The sequence below is a fragment of the Protopterus annectens genome, chromosome 8.part1 (assembly GCF_019279795.1).
Source record: "Protopterus annectens isolate FY-2018-M chromosome 8.part1, PAN1.0, whole genome shotgun sequence".
NCBI lineage: Eukaryota > Metazoa > Chordata > Ceratodontiformes > Protopteridae > Protopterus > Protopterus annectens.
This window is the reverse complement of record NC_056742.1, coordinates 410,088,019-410,107,550: the sequence shown is the minus strand read 5'-3', so window position 1 is coordinate 410,107,550 and position 19,532 is coordinate 410,088,019. Positions and strand designations below refer to the sequence as shown.

Here is a 19,532-nt window from a genome sequence, read left to right as displayed (position 1 = left end):
TTGCTATCATCACAGCAATGAGTGTTTTTCTGTTATGAACTTTAACCTTCCCCTAGTCAGAGGCTGCACATTTGCATCACAACAGGGGAAAGGCCACTATGCCTTCCCTGCGTATGTCGTGTGTGTGTGTGTGTATATATATATATATATATATATATATATATATATATATATATATATATTTACCTCTGAAACCAGCCTTAAAGGGGTGTGGACTATTGCGATGATTTTGATTTGTTGAAGTTTTTAAGCAGAGAATTGTTTGCATGGAAGGTTTGATCTGATGAAGGATTCTGAGTTATCCAAAAGCGCTAATCTTTATGAATGTTTTATTATATTAAAGTTTTAATTTTATGACAGCCATGGTGGTTACACTGTTGCTGCATTTGTTGGATAGTTTTTACTACGGTGCTTTTCTTTGATAGCCAGCTTCTTGTTTGCTTTTTTGTTTATATATATATATATATATATATATATATATATATATATATATATATATATAATACACACACACGTGCACTTCTCTGAACCCACATTTCAAGACTGCCATGTTTCTAGATTGATGAGCCTTACATATGGCTGAAGTTTGGTACTTAATTCACCACTCCCCTTCTGCTACATACCCTGAGTGGCTTTAATTAACGTGAGAATTTAATGTTGTGGTGAATTTCACCACAATGTATTATTGCATTGTATAAGACAGCAGTGCACTTTTTATCCCCTTTTCTTTACTGCGGTACAGTCATGGAGTTGGTATATATAATTTCGGGGGTGGAAGTGGGGCTTGCCCATCTTTTAGAAAAAAATATATTTTTTTGTGTTTTTAGGGCTTTTTTTTTTTGCTTCACCATTTTCATTATGTAATTTGTGATGAAAAATGAGATGAAGAATCATTCATCACATTCACATAGGAAACCCATTTGAACTGCAACCTTCAACCTATGATAGGCATGTCCATCCTTTCTATGCCAGTTTCAACAGATGCCTTGGCCAGAAATCAAACCTAGATCACCTTGTTTGTGGGTATTATTTTCTGACAAGTGTTTTTTCTTAACAGCTTTGCAGCATTCAAGAAGCAGTTTTGAAGTTAGATGAGCTTCTGATAAGAGTTGTTTTGGAAGGATCTTGTTGAATTTGCAGTTTTCTTTCCTTTTCAAAGTCCTTTATATTAAATCAACATGGTTTGGAATTTATATTTCTGTATTTATATATGTGAGCTACTGTTTCTTGATACTGCTTGAATAGCATATGTATTTTAATGTTCATTTTCTTCAGACATGAAATACTATTAGGTTTTATTTCTCCAATACTGCACTCCTAGTTTCTGTAGTGATCCCCAACACAGTATTTCAGGTTATGTAGATTTGCCTTAGGTAGGTTGTTTTGTTTAATATCTGAAGAAGTATGGGAGGGCTTGACTTTAGTCTACATCAGTGATTTGCTGAATCCCCGAACAGATTTACAATGTACTATAAGATGAATATAGTTTCTAGGTCAAGGTGGTCTTTTGGGAGTGATATCATTAGGGTATGGTTTCATGAGAGGGGCCACCCAATGAGATTACTTTGGGTCTGTGGCTGAGAGGATGCCAAATATGGCCCTCTTACAAGATACAAACATTATGGCTGCTTGCCATAATGACAGATATATAACAAGAAGGTCCATCTTTAGTAACATGCCCTCTTTTCTGCTACCTGCTGTTATCTGCACTTTTCTTTTTGTTCTCTGTTTTCCCCAGCATTCTGATAGATACCCGAACTTGAGAGAATCATGGCTGTACAATATTTGATGGGGAGTTTAGGGAGTATGGCAGTCTGGGAAAGTGTTATTATGCGTACAATCTTAATACTTGCAGCATACATCTTAGAGATTACAGAAGAATGCCTTTCCTATTACAGATCTTTCATTTTGGTAAGTATCTTTTATTTTCATGTACCATGTCTAGGCACTACCTGTTGCATGTCTATGTTTTCAGCACTGATTTGTTGGAGGTTGGGTATATAATGATATTGATTAGAAACATTTTATTTTTTGCAGGATATATACTGGCACACATGGCCTTCATCATAAAACACAAAACTGAGAAATGGAGAAAATGTGTGACATTTTGAAACTAGTAAATGGAGTACAAGGCAAAGAGCAGGAGAGAGATAAACACAATAAAGGTTTGCTGAGCTCACAAACATAATGGGAAGCTCAGAAGGTATGACAGTTTATATTTTTTTATGATTGGCAGTGCATAGTTTATGGTTTGTAGTGTAGTAAAGTGCAGCAGTTCCGAAGGTTTAGTGATACCTGAGGCATTCTAGAGATAATAACAGATAGTGGCCCTCAGGAGAGATCTCTGCTTGCTGTTGAAGTCAGGACTGCATAAACATAGTTTAAGAAAAATTCGGTTGAAATAAAGTTTGTGCGTTGCACAGGTGGAAAAGTTCAATACATTTTATAACTGGGTAGGTATAGCAGAAAATAGATCCTTGTGAAGTAAGGCATGTAATGCATCTGGCCACATGTTGACACAAAATTTACATGCAGTTTTATCTGACTTCTTACAAACTCAGCTTTTATGATTGCTTCTTGCACATATGCACATTTTTGACATATAATACATGGTCATAGAATGAGGAGGATGACACTTTAAATGGGCTTATGTTTACAATGTAATTGTGTAACTGATTCAGTGCTTTAACTGTGGAGAACAGGACAAAGCTGCAATTACATTTGATCAGAATACCGAAACATGTCCATATATATTGACTTACTTAAAAGTAAGTCTTTAAGTTTGAGTTTTCATCAATAGAGTTTTAGCGTTGGGTATTTCATTCCAGATGCATCACAGTTACTAGTACTGAAGTAAGCCGTTGAATTGCAGATCCTCATGACAATTACCTACCCATAAAACTAACATATCAAGGAAATGTAGCATTGTGGATTTTCTGTTTGTTGTTCACAGTGAGATTTGTTTTTACTTTTAAACCCATCAGTTGTAAAGTGTTTAGTTGTTCTAATATTGGGAGTTTTAAGTCATTATATACTTCAGTTTCATTACCTTAGTGTTTTTTGAAGTAGAAAGCTGACTGTTTTCCAGATATTTACCTGACACATGCAGTGTCTTGTATTATGTATTCTTAATAGAGTTCATGCATCTGCAGCCTTGACCTTAAAATACCACACAAGTTTATGCCTGCTTAGAAAGAAACTTGAAATATGTGCACAAGTTGTTTCAGAAATCAGGTTTCCTTGTATGAAAACAATTGTTTGTGCTCGGTGTATGGTTTAGTTTTAATTGTGAAAAGCATATTTGTAGGCCTCAAGAATGTTTTAGGGTTTCTTTCTTGCTTAGTTCCTGTCTTTGTTATATTTCATTTTTCCAAGACAACTTCATTTGGCTTCTAAGGCTAGTGTGTGGGATCTGTGAAGTAGAATTACCAGTTTTTATCAGTTCATCACTACTTTCCCAACAAAGGGTAGTAATCTGTGTTCATCATGACGGTGGTTGTATTGAAAATGCTGCCTTATCTGGATTTGGTATTGAGGGCAGTTGTAGTCCAAATAAGCCCTGGATGCATGTATGTGAATTTGATATGGAAATAAGATGCTATTTTGTTGGCAAATTAAATATTTTTCAGTGCAGAATTATCACTCATTTGTTCTTGTGTCACTTAATAACAATGCAGAAATCCTTGTCAAAGTAAAAAAAAAATGTAAGTTACTTGGATCTGACAGATGGCAGTTGTCACATTTGTAATGAGCTTTTAATGAATATGTACTTTGGGTTCAATTGATGAAAATAATAAATAACACCCATGTGTTAGCCAGGTATGCCCACTAGACACAGTCCCTTTTCAGAGGCAGCCCAGAAGCAATGCCTGGTTAAATGACTTGCACAAGATCACAAAGTAGGCAGAGGGAATCAAACCCTCTACCACAGGAAATGTAGCTCACAGCTTTAACCCTTTCTGGCAACTCATAAGGTGTTAACTCATTACACCCGAGTGATGTCTCCAGGTGCATCTGCAGTTACCTCCTACTGCGCCTCTAGGCATCAAATATTGCTTGTTCATATTTGCACTAATAATTCCAAAACCATGCTACATACAAGGTATCAGAATGTTTTATCTTGAAGCATGCATGATGGCAAACACAATTGTATTGATATTTGACCTATTTCAATAAATATTTGTTAGAATTATAAGGTGATAACTTCATTTTTTAAAGGTTGAAGCCACACCCACTGGGAGTTGAAGGTACACACTCAAAAGAGCTGTACTGGAGGGAATGGATACTGCTAAAGGTACCAGGTTATAAATTACAGACACATTAACAACATTTTCTTGAGTTACATTTTTTACACACCACACTTCAGATACAGTCCCATCATGAAGCTACTTAATGAATAAGGTTAGTATGTGTAACATTTTGCTGGAGGGGGATTTTACTTGACAGATGAGTAATCTTTGGGGCTGTGGAGGCAAGTCTCCACTCTTTCCAGCAAAAGCAGCTTCCCATATCAAATAGGAATGGGAATGTTTCCATGATAAAAATATTCCTGGAGTTTCAATCAAGGCACACTTGCTCTTTCAAACACAAAATAAACTAAATTATACCCTGATGACATTTTTAAAACATAAAAAGTATTAGAAGCACACCAAATAAAACACAAAAGTGTACAATTTAAAAATATTTTTTTTCAGGTCAGCCCCCCCCCCCGCAATACCCCTTTTGGGGCAGATTTGCCCCTATCCCTCTTTTACTTGTATATCACACCAACAAACTTGGAGAAAATAAAACTTGCACTTAAAAGTGCATTTTCACTTTTGCTCTTTTGGTAGCAGTGATTCTGAGCACAGCAGTAATGGGAATTCTAAAATGAGCACATGAATACATTGCAAAGACAGCACTGAGAAAACACCTCTCCAAAAATACTACATCAGGTAAAAAAACAAACAAAAAAATCAGAACAAAACCAATTGCACACTAGAATAGAATTATTACAAAGGAACTTTGTTGTGAACCAGCTGAGATTACATATATATATATATATATATATATATATATATATATATATATATAAAACTGAGTTGACTAATGGCAATGCATGTTGTAGGGGCCTACTCATGTAAGACTGCATTTTTTGAATGGTAATAGACTCTGGTGCCAACAGTCTCGTTTATGTTGTAGTTTATTTCGGAAAATGCGCTCTGCTTATTGGAGGTTGCTGCGTGAAGATTTTCCTTTTTCCCTGAAGTCAGTAGCATCAGAGCTGATTATATTAGAAAAGCTGGTGTAGAGAACTTTGCCCTAACAAGAGAACATCAGATTTCACCTTCTGCTGCCAACTTGTGATGTTTACTCATATTTAAGGAATGTGCAATACCAATCATCACTTTTGTGGCATTAAATCTTTCTGAAATAGTCTGAGCTTTTAAAAAAAAATATTCAAGAATATTGAATATTGTGGTAAGCTGCATATTGTACTTAGTTTGTGATCGGAGGTATGAGACACATATGCACCTTCATATTATGTTTATCATTTCATGTGTGTCTATCTCTGGCGAAGTGCTAGTATATTTCTAATGACTGAAAGACATTTTTTATGAACAAATGTATGTAGAATTTAGGTCTGATATAACACCAATTCAGAATAGATACTGTATATTTGTACTGCATTTTCAGTCATAAATACAGACTATAGAAACCTTTATTGAAGACAGGCCCATACAGCAGTATAAATTAGTGTACATAGCTAAAAATCATATCAAGAAACCACAGAGGGAGATCTAATGCTACTTCATGAGGTTGGTTACTTCCTTCAGCCACTTTGTCAGATGTAAAGAATAGAAGTGAATCCTTACTGTACCTCTAATGCCAAAATCACAATTTGTTTTCTTCAGAATGATGGTGTCATATCTGGAGAAAATTAATATGTATTTTTGAGGAGCTGACCACATGTGTGAGCACCTCATCACTGCTAAACTTCAACCCAGTGAAGTGAACAGTGATGAGGCTCTGGAAAGCAGATGTAGAAGGTGCCATGGAAGCAGTTAGGCAGCGGACGAAAGTTGTGTTTAGATTTTTGAATCATTATGCTTAACAGCTTCTGTCATCTGTGGATGATTTTGAGTATGTAAAAGAGAAATATACTGCCGTTATACCATTTTGGCAGAGAGTGCTGGATGTGCAAAATAAGTCCATTGAACTAAGCAGTCAAATGGTCTACAATGAGCAGATGGCCTTCTGTGAGGAGAAGGTCTTGTAGTTTTGGTAACCTCGTAAGAAGCTAATATTTCTCAGAGTACTGTAAAACAGTGGGTATAGTTTTCAGCTGTCAGAAAAGAGTGCTCATGGCATAAATTATGATACAAATTATTGTTTCCACAGAGTTTTGATAATAATTTTCCCAGTGGGGATGCAGTTGTTTCCTCTCTCCTCGTTTGGTGATGGGCAGCTTACAAAGATTGCTACAGTAGTTGAATTACATGTGAAAGCAGTCTGGCAGGGGAGTTAGGGCAAAGGGAATTAATTCTTGGACATTGTTGAACTGGAAGACAAGGAATGGGGATTGAACCATGATCAAGAAAAATATGAGGCAGTTATCTGGGAAGTGTGCACTGAAGCAAAAAATGTCATCTAGATACTTAAGAGGACATGGAATTACTGGGAAACCTTTGTTACACTGGTCATTTGCAATGTAGTAAAGAGAGGGACTGTACAATAAGCAAGGTGTGTTTCTTTAAGATTATGCTCCATGAAACAGGGCTGGTAAGCCATGGCACACTAAAGCCCTTTGCAATTCACAAAGTTTGGTACACAGTTAAGTAAAACATTGTGCACAGTCTCATTTTACTCCCTGCATGGAGTATATTTTCAACTGCCCCCAGATTGTATGCGACTCACAACAGTGCACAAACAATACACCTTTTGTGTATGAGATGGCACCATTGAGGTAACCTGTGAGGAGTCCAGCTAAACAAACAAATTGTGTCTTGTTTATAAAAGCAGCAGTGATCTTCCCTGCTTAATATACTTAATTAAGGGTAGATGTAAACTGCATAATGAGTAGGCGGCTATAAAACTGTACTGCTTATAATTTGATACAGGAGAAAGAAGATTATTGTAGCCTTACAATGGCTAGAAAAACTTGTTGACTACCAAGTGAAAGTATGAAAGTTGTCAGATCGATACAGTCAGTAACCCTTAATGTTTATGGGGATGGTGCTGCATATCATTTTTTTATTATTTAACAGAGTCCATGAGCTGAGCAGCATATTGGTTCTAAGCTAAATGCAGAAATTAAAAAATGCATTATTGTGCAGTAGGTAAAACCTACCGTAATGCGAGTTTCCTGTAGTGCAGGCATGGCTACTACCACAGCCATACATGTCTCATCCAGTTATTTCTCTAAGCTCCGACCAATGGAAGCTCACACATTGCCAGTTTACAGTAATGATGGTATTTGGTTAAGACTTAGTATTGCCATCATGGCTAATGAGTGAGAACACTTTTATGAATCACTCATAGGTATGACAGCAGAGTTTAGCACATACCAAAGGAAAACAGAGTACAAAGGCATACATACAAAGCATAATGCAGCATGTAGTAATTCCATGCTGTGTACTAAGGTATACAAAGCATAACTCAGTATTCACCTATTCCATGCTGTGTACTAAGGTATACAAAGCATAACGGAATATGTACCTATTCCATGCTGTGTACTAAGGCATTCAAAGCATAACTCAATATGTAGTTATTCCATGCTGTTTACTAAGGCACACAAAGCATAACTCAGTATGTAGTTATTCCATGTTGTGTACCAAGGTATACAAAGCATAACATAGTATGTAGCTGTTTCATGCTGTGTACTAAGGTATGCAAAACATAACTCAGTATGTAGTTATTCCATGGTGTGTACTAAGGTATACAAAACATAACTCAGTATATAGTTATTCTGTGCTGTGTACTAAGGTATACAAAGTATAACTGAATATGTACCTATTCCGTGCTGTGTACTAAGGTATACAAAGCATAACTCGGTATGTATTCCATGCTGTGTACTGAGGTATACAAAACATAACTCAGCATGTAGTTATTCCATGCTTTGTACTAAGGTATACAAAACATAACTTGGTATGTAGTTATTCCATGCTGTGTACTAAGGCATATAAAGCATAACGCATTATGTAGGCATTCCATGTAGTATACCAAGGTATACAAAGTATAACTCAGTATGTAGTTATTCCATGCCATGTACTATGGTATACAAAGCATACCGCAGTATGTAGCTGTTCTATGCTGTGTACTAAGGTATACAAAACATAACTCTGTATGTAACTATTCCATGCTGTGAACTACTTCTAAGTCTTTCAGCTGCTCCCGTTAGGGGTCGCCACAGCGGATCATCTGTTTCCATTTCTTCCTGTCCTCTGGATCTTGCTCTGTCACACCAACCACCTGCATGTCCTCTCTCACCACATCCATAAACCTTCTCTTAGGCCTTCCTCTTATCCTGTTACCTGGTAGCTTCATCCTTAGCATCTTTTTCCCAATATACTCAGCATCCCTCCTCAGCACATGTCCAAACCAACGTAATCTTGCCTCTCTGGCTTTGTCTCCAAACCTTCCAACCTGGGCTGACCCTCTAATATACTTATTCCTAATCCTGTCCACCCTCATCACACCCAGTGCAAATCTTAACATCTTTAATGCTGCCACATCCAGCTCTGACTCCTGCCTTTTTGTCAGTGCCACTGTCTCCAACCCATATAACATAGCTGGTCTCTCTACCCTCTTGTAGACCTTCCCTTTCACTCTTACTGGTACTTGTCTGTCAAAAATCCTGATTACATGCTGTGTACTAAGGTATACAAAACATAACTAGGTATGTAGTTATTCCATGCTGTGCAATAAGATATACAAAACACAACTTGGTACGTAGTTATTTCATGCTGTGTACTAAGGTATACAAAGCATAACTAAGTATGTAGTTATTCCTTGCTGTGTATTAAGGTATACAAAACATAACCTAGTATGTAGTTATTCCATGCTGTGTACTAAGGTATACAAAATGTAACTCAGTATGTAGTTATTCCATGCTGTGTACTAAGGTATACAAACCATAACTGAATATGTACCCATTCCATGCTGTGTACTGAGGTATACAAAACATAACTCAGTATGTAGCTATTCCATGCTGTGTACTAAGATATATGAAGCTTAACTCGGTATGTAATTATTCTGTGCTGTGTACAGAGATATACAAAACATAACTGAGTATGTACCTTTTCCATGCTGTATACTAAGGTATACAAAATGTAACTTTGCATGTAGTTGTTCCGTGCTGTGTACTAAGGTATACAAAGCATAACTCAGTATGTCGTTATTCCATGATGTGTACCAATGTATACAAAGCATAACTGAGTATTCACCTATTCCATGCTGTGTACTGAGGTATACAAAACATAACTCAGTGTGTAGCTATTCCTTGCTGTTTACTGAAGTATACAAAGTAAACTCAATATGTAGTTATTCCATGCTGTGTACTAAGATATACAAAGTATAACTGAGTATGTACCTATTCCATGCTGTGTGCTAAGGTATATAAAGCATAAGTCAGTATGTAGTTATGCCATGCTGTGTACTTGGGTATACAAAATGTAACTCTGCATGTAGTTGTTCTGTGCTGTGTACTAAGAGAAAATACTAGCAAAGCTAGACTTCTAACTGTTTGATACCTTAAACCTCTTGCATCAGAGGCCTCATGGGATATATGCAAATCATCCCTTAAGGATATCAGGTGTTTCAGCTAAATGGCAATTCTGAATGTTCATGACTTTTTCTTTTACTTATATTTTTAAGTCTGTTTATGGACAATAACCAGATCAAAGGATGGAAGCAAGCTGACAAACAACCAAAACCAAGACACTGGACTTGCAAGGAGTGTCCAAATAAAGGTTGGAAACCAAAGGAAGGTTTCTTAATGTCTTTATTAATCCCAATAACGCCAGACCAATATGTACGTTTTCGACCAAAACCAAGTCTTCATCAGAAAAAGCATGTTCAAACACCAAATTAAACACTTAAATAGCCAAACAATTATACAAATCAATTAATTATTCAAATGAAGTCCCACCAATAAAATTCTGTTGTAGTAAAACATGATCATGTTCAAACATATTTTGAACCTTGTTCATGATAAAAATGTATTCCCTGAATGAATAAAAATTACGGATGAACATACTTTGAACAGGTGGTGTATTTCTGTTTCTTAAGATCACCACCAGCTTTTCTCCAGGAATCATTATATACCACATTGAAAAATAGAAATGTGAGCACATTCTGCACAAAGGGTATTGATACTTTCATGAACTATAAACAGATGAAAATAGGTGGATTGTATCTTTAGAGTGGATGAGAAACAGACTGACGTTTTTTTGAATTTGGCAGTGGAGGAGAGGATTATTATTACCTCTACTTGTAAACATTTAATAGTGAGTGATCCCAAACCTAAATATATATATTTGTTACCCAAGGTCCATAAATCACTACAAAACCCTCATGGGAGGCCTATTACTTTGGGTAGGGGTTCCCTTACTGAGCCGTTGTTGATTTATCTGACACAGTATCTTCGTCCATTACTTGGGTATGTCAGGGCCTGTATCCAAGATACAACAGAGTTCCTTCAGATTTTGCAAGACACCCAAATTAAGCCAGGCTGGTTGTTATGTACCCTTGATGTTTCTGACGTTTATACTAACATACTACACTAGGCAGGCTTGTTGGCACTGGAACATTGGTTAACAATATTGGAACTTTACCCACCAGGTTTCAATACTTTTCTCATGGGATTAACTGAACATGTACTAACCAAAATGTATTTTACTATCAGGATTGTTGCTTTTTGCAAAGGCAGGGTACTGCTATGGGGGCATCATTTGCCCCTATATATGATGACCTTTTCATGGCATATATAGAGGAACAATTGATTTACGATCCCCTTCATAATCTGTATTTGTCCGAAATTGATATTTGGCTTCCTTATTTGGATGACTGCTGGTTAGTATGGAAAGCGGATGTTGCCTATTCAAATGAATTTTTGGATTACATCAATGCCAACAAACGGGATATTCATTTTACATGCAACTTTGATCTGAATCAGATTACTTTTTTGGATGTTCTGATCAGCAGGAATTCTGACCACACATTAGATACACAGGTGTACTGGAAATTTCTGGAATACAATGCCTTGTTGCATGCTTCTAGTCATCACCCTCCCCATGTCATATGCAACACACCTAAATCCCAATTCATGAGAATCAAGCATATTTGCTCTAATTCCAACAATTAGGAACATCAAAGGAGGGACCTGGTGGGTAGATTCAAGACATGGGGGTACAAGTCTGGCACCATTACCATGGCCTGTAGAGAGGTATCATAGACAGGCAAGATCTTATGAGATATAAGGACAAGGCACCCTCTCAGGATTCGCATATCAGATTTATTACCACCTACGGGCACAATACGCAGAATTTTTTGCAAGTGATGCAACAAAATTGGAATGTCCTGATGGGGGATGTCAGACTTGCCAATATGTTACCAGAGAGATGCCCATTTGGGTATAGGAGCGGTAGAACATTGGGTTCTTTTTTTAGTCATAACAAAACTGGATTTTTGGATGTCCAGTTACAGCATCAAACAACACTTATGGGGGATCATCTGTTTGGGTGTTTCCTATGTGGGCATTGTACCCATTGTATCCCGATGGACAAGACCAAGCAATTCACCAGCAGAAACACGGGCCAGGTTTTTGATATAAAGTTTTTTGCTAATTGTTCTAGCGAATGGGTGATTTACTTGGCTACCTGCTCATGTTTTGCGTTTTATGTAGGACAAACTTTGAGACCAGTGAAATTCCGCATTAGTGAACATGTTAGTGATATTAAAACTAAAAAGGCAAGTAGTGCCCTGTATAAGCATGTTCTGAACCATCCTACAGCCAATTTTAGATTCACTGTTATTGATATAGTTACTGGTAAGAAAGGGAATAAGGTTGGTTGACACAGTATATTAAATTAGAAGGAAAGAAAATAGATTATCAGACTGGCTGGGTTATTCCCCCCTGGGCTTAATGAGCAGTTGTGACTAACCAATCATGTTCTGTTGCCAAGTTTCATTTATAATGTGGCTATTTGTGGAAGTTTTGTTACACTGAGGAAGGCTATGTAATTCTTGCCAAAACCAGTCTGTTTGTTGTCACATTAAAACTGTTTTTCATAAACCACTTTGGGCTGGCTGTTTTCTTTTTGACTTTGAAACCAATTTTGTTGCCGTGCCTTTGCCGTACTTGCTGAGGCTGGCTGTTGTGCACAGAGGATGAGAAATAATCAGTGTGATGACTGGGGGACTTGGTATACCTTGGAACACCTGCAGCTGGAAAATAGGCAGTGATTTGTGAACAGGTGATCACCAAGCAACAGCATGGTTTGCCATCTACTTAACTTTAGAGTCCATTCAGCCAAGTTTGAAGTAAATGTGGATACTCTAGTACTTAGATATTAAGATTATATAGGGAAAAATAGGGAATGCTACTACCTTTACTTACAAAAAAAAAAAAAAAAAGAATGTGAAACAAGTATGCATCTTAAAAAGGAAGGAAAGAAATTTTAAGGTTTTCAGCAAGGTGAAAACTTAAGCTTAGGGAAATATAAGTGGCACTGAAGAAGTAATAGGCAGACAGAGATGTAGATGGTCAAACGGTGGAGAAGATCGCCATTTACACCATGATTGCAGACAAAATGGGGTATGGGCAAGATGGCTAAATAGAAACAGAAATGGTTAAAAGTTCTGCGATGTCTGTTATTATACTGACTAAAAATATTAGTTCTTTTCTTTAATTTTCAAAATGTTGATGTTCTAATGAAAGCTTATACATCAGTAAAAGGAATAGTGATAGTTTTTCAAAATCCATTTTTTTATCAGAAAAACTGTTAAAAACTATTGCAGAAAGAAATTGGAAGACAAGTCATTCAAAAAATAAGTTAGTACTTTATATTTATGAAGGAGATGCAGTCCATTGGGACAAGTGTGCGGGAACTCTCAATTAAAAACACTGGATACTAAACTGGAACATATTAAATAAGACTAAAAAAATGGAGTCAAGTAATATGTTAGAACAGCGCAGTGAACAAATTAACAATGTGGAAAGATGCCTTAAATGACTTTAAAGTAAAAATTTCAGTGGGTGACTCACTCACTCACAGACCAAAACAAAATAACTTGCTTATTGACCAAACTGATTACTTAGACTCAGAAGAAATAACTTGCGTATATATGGAATAATAGAAGTATTAGGAGGAGATAATAAATTTAATAACTACATGGTCGTATCAGACATTTAATCTACTTGAAGCACTGTCATTTGTTATAGAGCGAGTGCACAGGACCTTATCTTCTGCATTAAAAAATAAGCTGCAGCTCCTTGTTCTATCATAATAAGATTTGTCTCCGGCATGGAAAAGTGTTTGGACTTGAGAACTAATTAGGCTAAATTTTCTATTAAAACAGCAGCAAAAATAGATTTAATAATGATTATTCTTTTAAGGCGATGTCAAAAATAAAATAAATCTTCCATTAATTAACAAACTTGAGAAAAATAACATCTAGTGCAGTATGCTTTTTCTTGCAAGAATTAAGATCATTCTTTCAAGTTGGTCTAAAATATTTGGTTCATCAGAATAAGCAGCTGTTTATATTAAAAACAACATCACTCTTAAAACCACTGAAGAAATGGATTACAGTAATGTATTCTTTAAGAAACAAGGGAAAATGCACAGAAACCCAGCACATAGACAAAAAGCAAAGCTTAAAAACAAGAGATGGTTACATCTACTAAAATGCTGCTAACAGTCATGCATTTTCATAGAATATGAAACTCCTATGTAAATATATAAAGGTGTTATAAGATGTCTATTTTTGTGAATGCAAGTGTTTCAGTACAAATATGCTTAGTGAATCTCTTATTGCTTGCCTTTAGAGTATATAGTTAGAAATGATTCATTTCTTGTCAGCATCTTTAATGTTTCTGTATATTCCAATATATATTAAATTCTGGTTTAGTTAAATAATGATGATAGTTGCTAACATATGTGATTTATGTTAACACATTAAGAGCTTGTAGTCATGAAGAATCAGTCTATTTAATGTGCTCATAATCAATTTTAAACTGTTAATATTTCATTACATATTTTCAGTGAATGCCTGTGGTTTGGTTGTCTGGCTTTAGATAATAATCTTATAATATTTTCAGCCATCATTGCTCACGTATGCTACTTTGGTCAAAGGCATAACAGCTTATTCCTGACATTCGACTTTAAAAGAGCGTATGGTCGTCAAGAGTCCTAAAATGACTTGTTTGACTTTCTTGATTAGTTAGCTTCTTGTGACTGTTTTCTTCTTTCTGTGAATGTTTACTACTTTCTGACCTTTGTGAAAGAGTGAAAGCAAAGGCAACACAACAGTCACTGTGGGACATCATGTAACGTATACGTATGATACCAGGAAGTAGGAACTTTGCATGTGTATTGGGAAGTTAACTTGAACATCTCTTCACTATAAGCCATTAAAACATTTTCAGTCTTCAAGAAAGGCCATACAAGTCTTTAACTTATTTACTGTAAACAGTATTTATGAATCGTATTAACAAGTGAAGAGCTCAGTAAATCTATTTCTATTTCTAATTTGTAATGTTTCCATGATTTAGATTATACAGAACTATAAAAAGTTTGTTTCTTGTTGAGCAGTTTTACTATGACATTATTATACAACATTTTACTTCTCAAAGAAATTGTAAGAACTTTTATGCAGGGGAGAGAATTCAATTTTTATGCTTATTTTCAACTTGTGACAACATTATTGAAAGTAAATTAGAAGATTCATTTTAAAAGGAAAGTGTGGAAGTAAGTCTATAAGGAGACATGTTTACAGTACATCTCTTTACCATGAAAAGAAAACAGACTGGTTTCGGCTTTATTAGCCTTCCTCAGTGTTTTTGACACTGAGGAAGACTAATAAAGCTGAAACCAGTCTGATTTCTTTTTGTGGGGTTCGGGCTTTTATTCAACCCTACCCCTAATGTGTTTATGATACATTAAAACTGTTTGGTTTTTACCACACTGCTCTGCTGGCCTTTTTTGGATTTTTCATGACTTTTATTGGGCCTTTGCACTTGCCATACTTGTGAAGGGGTTGTTGTTGTTGATCTCTTTACCATGTCATATTTGTTCCCTCATCTTGTGAAGCTTTTCATTTAAGCTCCTAAAGGTAAGTTACAATCTTATATAACTAAACTAACAACCTTATTTGATTTTCAATATTTTTCCTTTGATTTTCTCTTATTACAGTGAATTTAAAGTTACAGTAAAAAGTAATAAGTGATGTGACTAGGATTGTACAGATGGTAATATGGCACTTAATCATAATGTGTTGTCAGCTATAAAGAATAGATATGTGCAAGTCATGTAATAACTCAAAACCTATTGTTGTAATCTCCTTGTAAATGGTATTCTTTGACAAATCTAAGTTCAAGTGGATATGTTTCCTTATTCTGAAGTGTGCATGTTTATTTATTTATTTATTGTGCAAGCACATTTGCTATGTCCAGTGTCTGGGAAGACACTTCGTTTTTAGTTATAACATGCCACATTCATCATTTGTCCCTCTTTATAATATCATTAAATAAGTCCTAATTGTGGAATTTAGATTTTCAGACAGAGGTGAGTTCATTGCTGGATTTAGTAAATTTGTTAAGACAAGTGCATTGTCTGTCTGTCTTTCATTTAATCTAGACTTATTTTTATGACTGGGGTAATTTTTGAAGCTAATTAGCCTCTCTCCTTTCAGTTCCATGTCATATCACTTTTGTGATTCTACCAAAGGATTATTTGTTTATTCACCTGTATGTTTGCTCTTTACCAGTATGTGATCAGTAATTTAGGAGTTAATATCAACAGTATCTTGAGAAACCTTATCTGGGTTGTTTATGATAGAATCCCAATGTGTTTTCATATGCATTTCATTTTTTATTGCTGTGCATGCTTTAATACTTAGATGTCTTCAGCTGCACTGTTCTTCACCATCATCCCTGACTTTGGTTAATAAAGGTATCATAACAATTAGACGTGGTTCTGGAACTGGGGTCAGTGCTGTGGTAGAATGATGGATCTTGTGTCCAAGCTCCCATTAGCTTGGTTTAACCAGCATCATTTTTGGGGAGAGGTTCAGACACCAGGGATCCTCATTGTCTTGTGTGGTGGTCACCCTAGATCTAGAGTTGTGGTTTCAGGTTTGCGTGCAACATAAGGAACAATATTGCTTGTACAGATTCTGGTACCATGCAAATCAGGTGCTTTTTTTGTTTGTCAGGTAAAGTATGTTGCTTAGCTTAGTTAAATGTGTATATAATATGAGTGTTGAGAGCTAGTTTTTTTTTAGAGAAATAGTATGCTATTGTTTAAATAAGTATAATTATTGTGATGATAAGGAGTTGATTAATATATGATTCTAGTAATGTTGGAAAGTTGAAAATGAATTCTGAGAATAAAAATGATTGATTCTGTAATGTAATTAAATATAAGAACAGGATTTTGTTTATGGAGGTGTTTAAAGTTTAGAAATTGAACATATAAGAGACTACACAGGATTTGCTTGCAGTATGGCATATTAAATATAGCACCATACCTTTGTTCATTCTTTGTCTAACATATGTCATCATTTAGTAATATCTAGTTATATGATGGGCAAGATATGATTTATATTTTTTGTCATAAATATGTAATATATTCTCTAGACCAGATGTCTGATGTCAAGGCGCATGGCTCCATCTCTTCATGCTTTACTATTTTTCTGTCCTTGCATTTGAATATGAGAAATTAAACATATATACATATATTTGAAGAAGTTGTTTTATATTAAAGACGTGTGCTATTTACACTAATGAGGTTAAGTATGTAAGTATCATTGATTGGGAAATATTACAGGTGTGTGTGTGTGTGTGTATATGTATGTGTGTGTGTATATATATATATATATATATATATATATATATATATCTATATATATATATATATATATATATATATATATATATATATAAATTAAGTCTTTATTAAAGATGTGTACTATTTACGCTAGTGAGGTTAAGTATGTAAGTATTTCTGACTGGAAAAGATTACAGATATATAATATTTTAGCTCATAGAGTTTTCAAATATGTTTTGTTTGGACATTATTGATTCAGATGTCAGATTCCATGTTTATAAATTGATTAGATATGAACATAACATTTAATTATTAAATCTGTTTGTTACTGTTGGAAAATATGTTCATGAAAATATTGATGTTTGTTGTTTTAAGTTGTATTAATGTATTTCCGAGTCATATTTGATTTTTATCTATCATTTTTATGTATATGGTATATAAGGAGATTATTGAGTAAAGGGGAAAACTTTTCAGGTCATTTTCCTTTCTCATTGATCCTTTATTGACATGTTCACACACATTTATATATCCATCCATCCTCCATATTATTATAGACATATTATAGATTTAATATCAGTGGTCCTCAAATGATTTAAAAGTGTATTGTACTATTGAATATAGAGAATATTTCTCTATATATATTTACCTTGTTAGTAATGCAGGTTATTTAACTAGAATTCCTTAGGCTAGATAGTATAGGGTGTTTACCTAATGGGGCAGAAAAATCAGGAAAGGCAGTATACATAAATAGGGGGATTATTAAAGAAGTACCATTATCTTTAAATATATGTTTTTGTTCTTTTTTTGAAAGGAAGAATTTAAAATGTATCTTAAGTTTAAACATGTAGGAATAATTTTTGAGGCAACATGATATTTTTGTAACCATTCAACATTGCTTTTTCAATTAAACATATTCTAAATTCTTAATATATTTTAAACATGTTAACTTCAAGAAGTAGATTGGTTAATATTAAACAGCAGCAATATAAGGCTTTGATCAGGTTTCTGAAAGTAAACAAAGGTGATATTTTCTTACAGGAGTCATGTATACTAGAGAAAGATATTCATGTTTTAAATATAAATTATGAAGTAATTTCTTCATTTTCATTTGATAAGAATAGGAGAGGTACAGTGATATTATGGAAGAAAATTTTTCAGTTATTACAAATGTTAATAAATTTAACAATTCCCAACTTGATGTATTCTATTGTTACTATTAAATGTAATAATATGTTATATATTCTAGACACTTTTTATTGAATTCTAGCTATTGATTCAAAAGTTGAGAAAGATCATTTTTTTTAGTGTCATGGGAAAGTAAGGTTAGTTATGGTTGGAGATTTTTATTTTATTTTTTTATGTAGCTGATACATGGTTGGACAAAATAATTAGAATTGTGACCCAGCAAAAGTTCATAAGAACAGATCAGTAATAATGATTTAAAGTTTTAGTGATTAAAGCAGATCCAAATTCACTTTATTTTACACATTATGCATTTGTTTGTAGTACACAGACATGAATGGATAGAATTTACATATCTCAAAATTTATTTGATAAGGCTGACAGTTGCTAATAGTTTCTCATATCCATTATTAGATCATAATGCTTAACCAAATACCCCAGAAATGTTAATTTTATTTACAGAATTCCACCATATATGAGTAAATTGAAGATCTTACTTAACATTTGAATTAACAGATAATTGATTTCATGAATAAAGTTGCTTTATGGGATACTCTGAAATTACATATCAATGATAAAATGGGTAGATGCTGCCCTTAAATAATAAGATCGAGGCAATGAAATATTAAAAATTCATGAAGGTCTTCATAAGGCTATGCTTGAACAGCAAAAAGGGAAAGTTGATAACACAAATAGTATAAAAAAATAACTACCCAATACCAGGTGATTTTTGACACACAAAACAGAAATATGTTTAGAGAAAACTAAACTGCATAATTATGCTTTGATATCTAAAAGTTTACATAGATTGGCTAACAGAATGAAAGTATTAAAAAGGTCAGATTCATTCTATTTTAATACAGTAACAAAAAGTTGCATCTGATATTAAAGAAATGTTGCTAATGTTTAAGAAATATCACAAAGATTTAAATTAGGTGAATAATGTTTCTTTATATGGAAATTAGTTGATATTTATCTAAATAAAAACCTCCTTGCTAAACTAAATGAACAACAAATTGCATTATTAAACAAACTAATTCCTTTAAATTAAATTAAAGGACCCTGTAAATAAATGTAAAAAAAGGAAACGCTCTGGTATGGGTGGCATTATAGTAAAAATATATAAACTGTTTACTCCTAACATACTAATTTTATTAGGTAAAGCATTCTTACTCATTCTAAACTCCTACATAATTCCTCTACTTTGCACTCATTTCTCCAATCCTTAACCAAGGGAAATACAACAAATTAGTTTCATCATATAGACTTGTATCACTTGTAAATGTTGATTATACAATTTTACCATGATTTTATCCTTAA

At 34.4% G+C, this 19,532-nt stretch overlaps 1 protein-coding gene across 1 annotated transcript in view; it reads left to right on the top strand.

The window, feature by feature from the left end:
* Positions 1-19,532, top strand: part of ADCY7 (adenylate cyclase 7) — a 2,777,509-nt gene that overhangs the window by 271,879 nt on the left and 2,486,098 nt on the right. Inside the window, exon 2 of the mRNA XM_044081980.1 lies at positions 2,038-2,203. The gene's annotated coding sequence lies outside the window, so the exon portion shown is untranslated. The remainder of the gene's footprint in view (positions 1-2,037; positions 2,204-19,532) is intronic.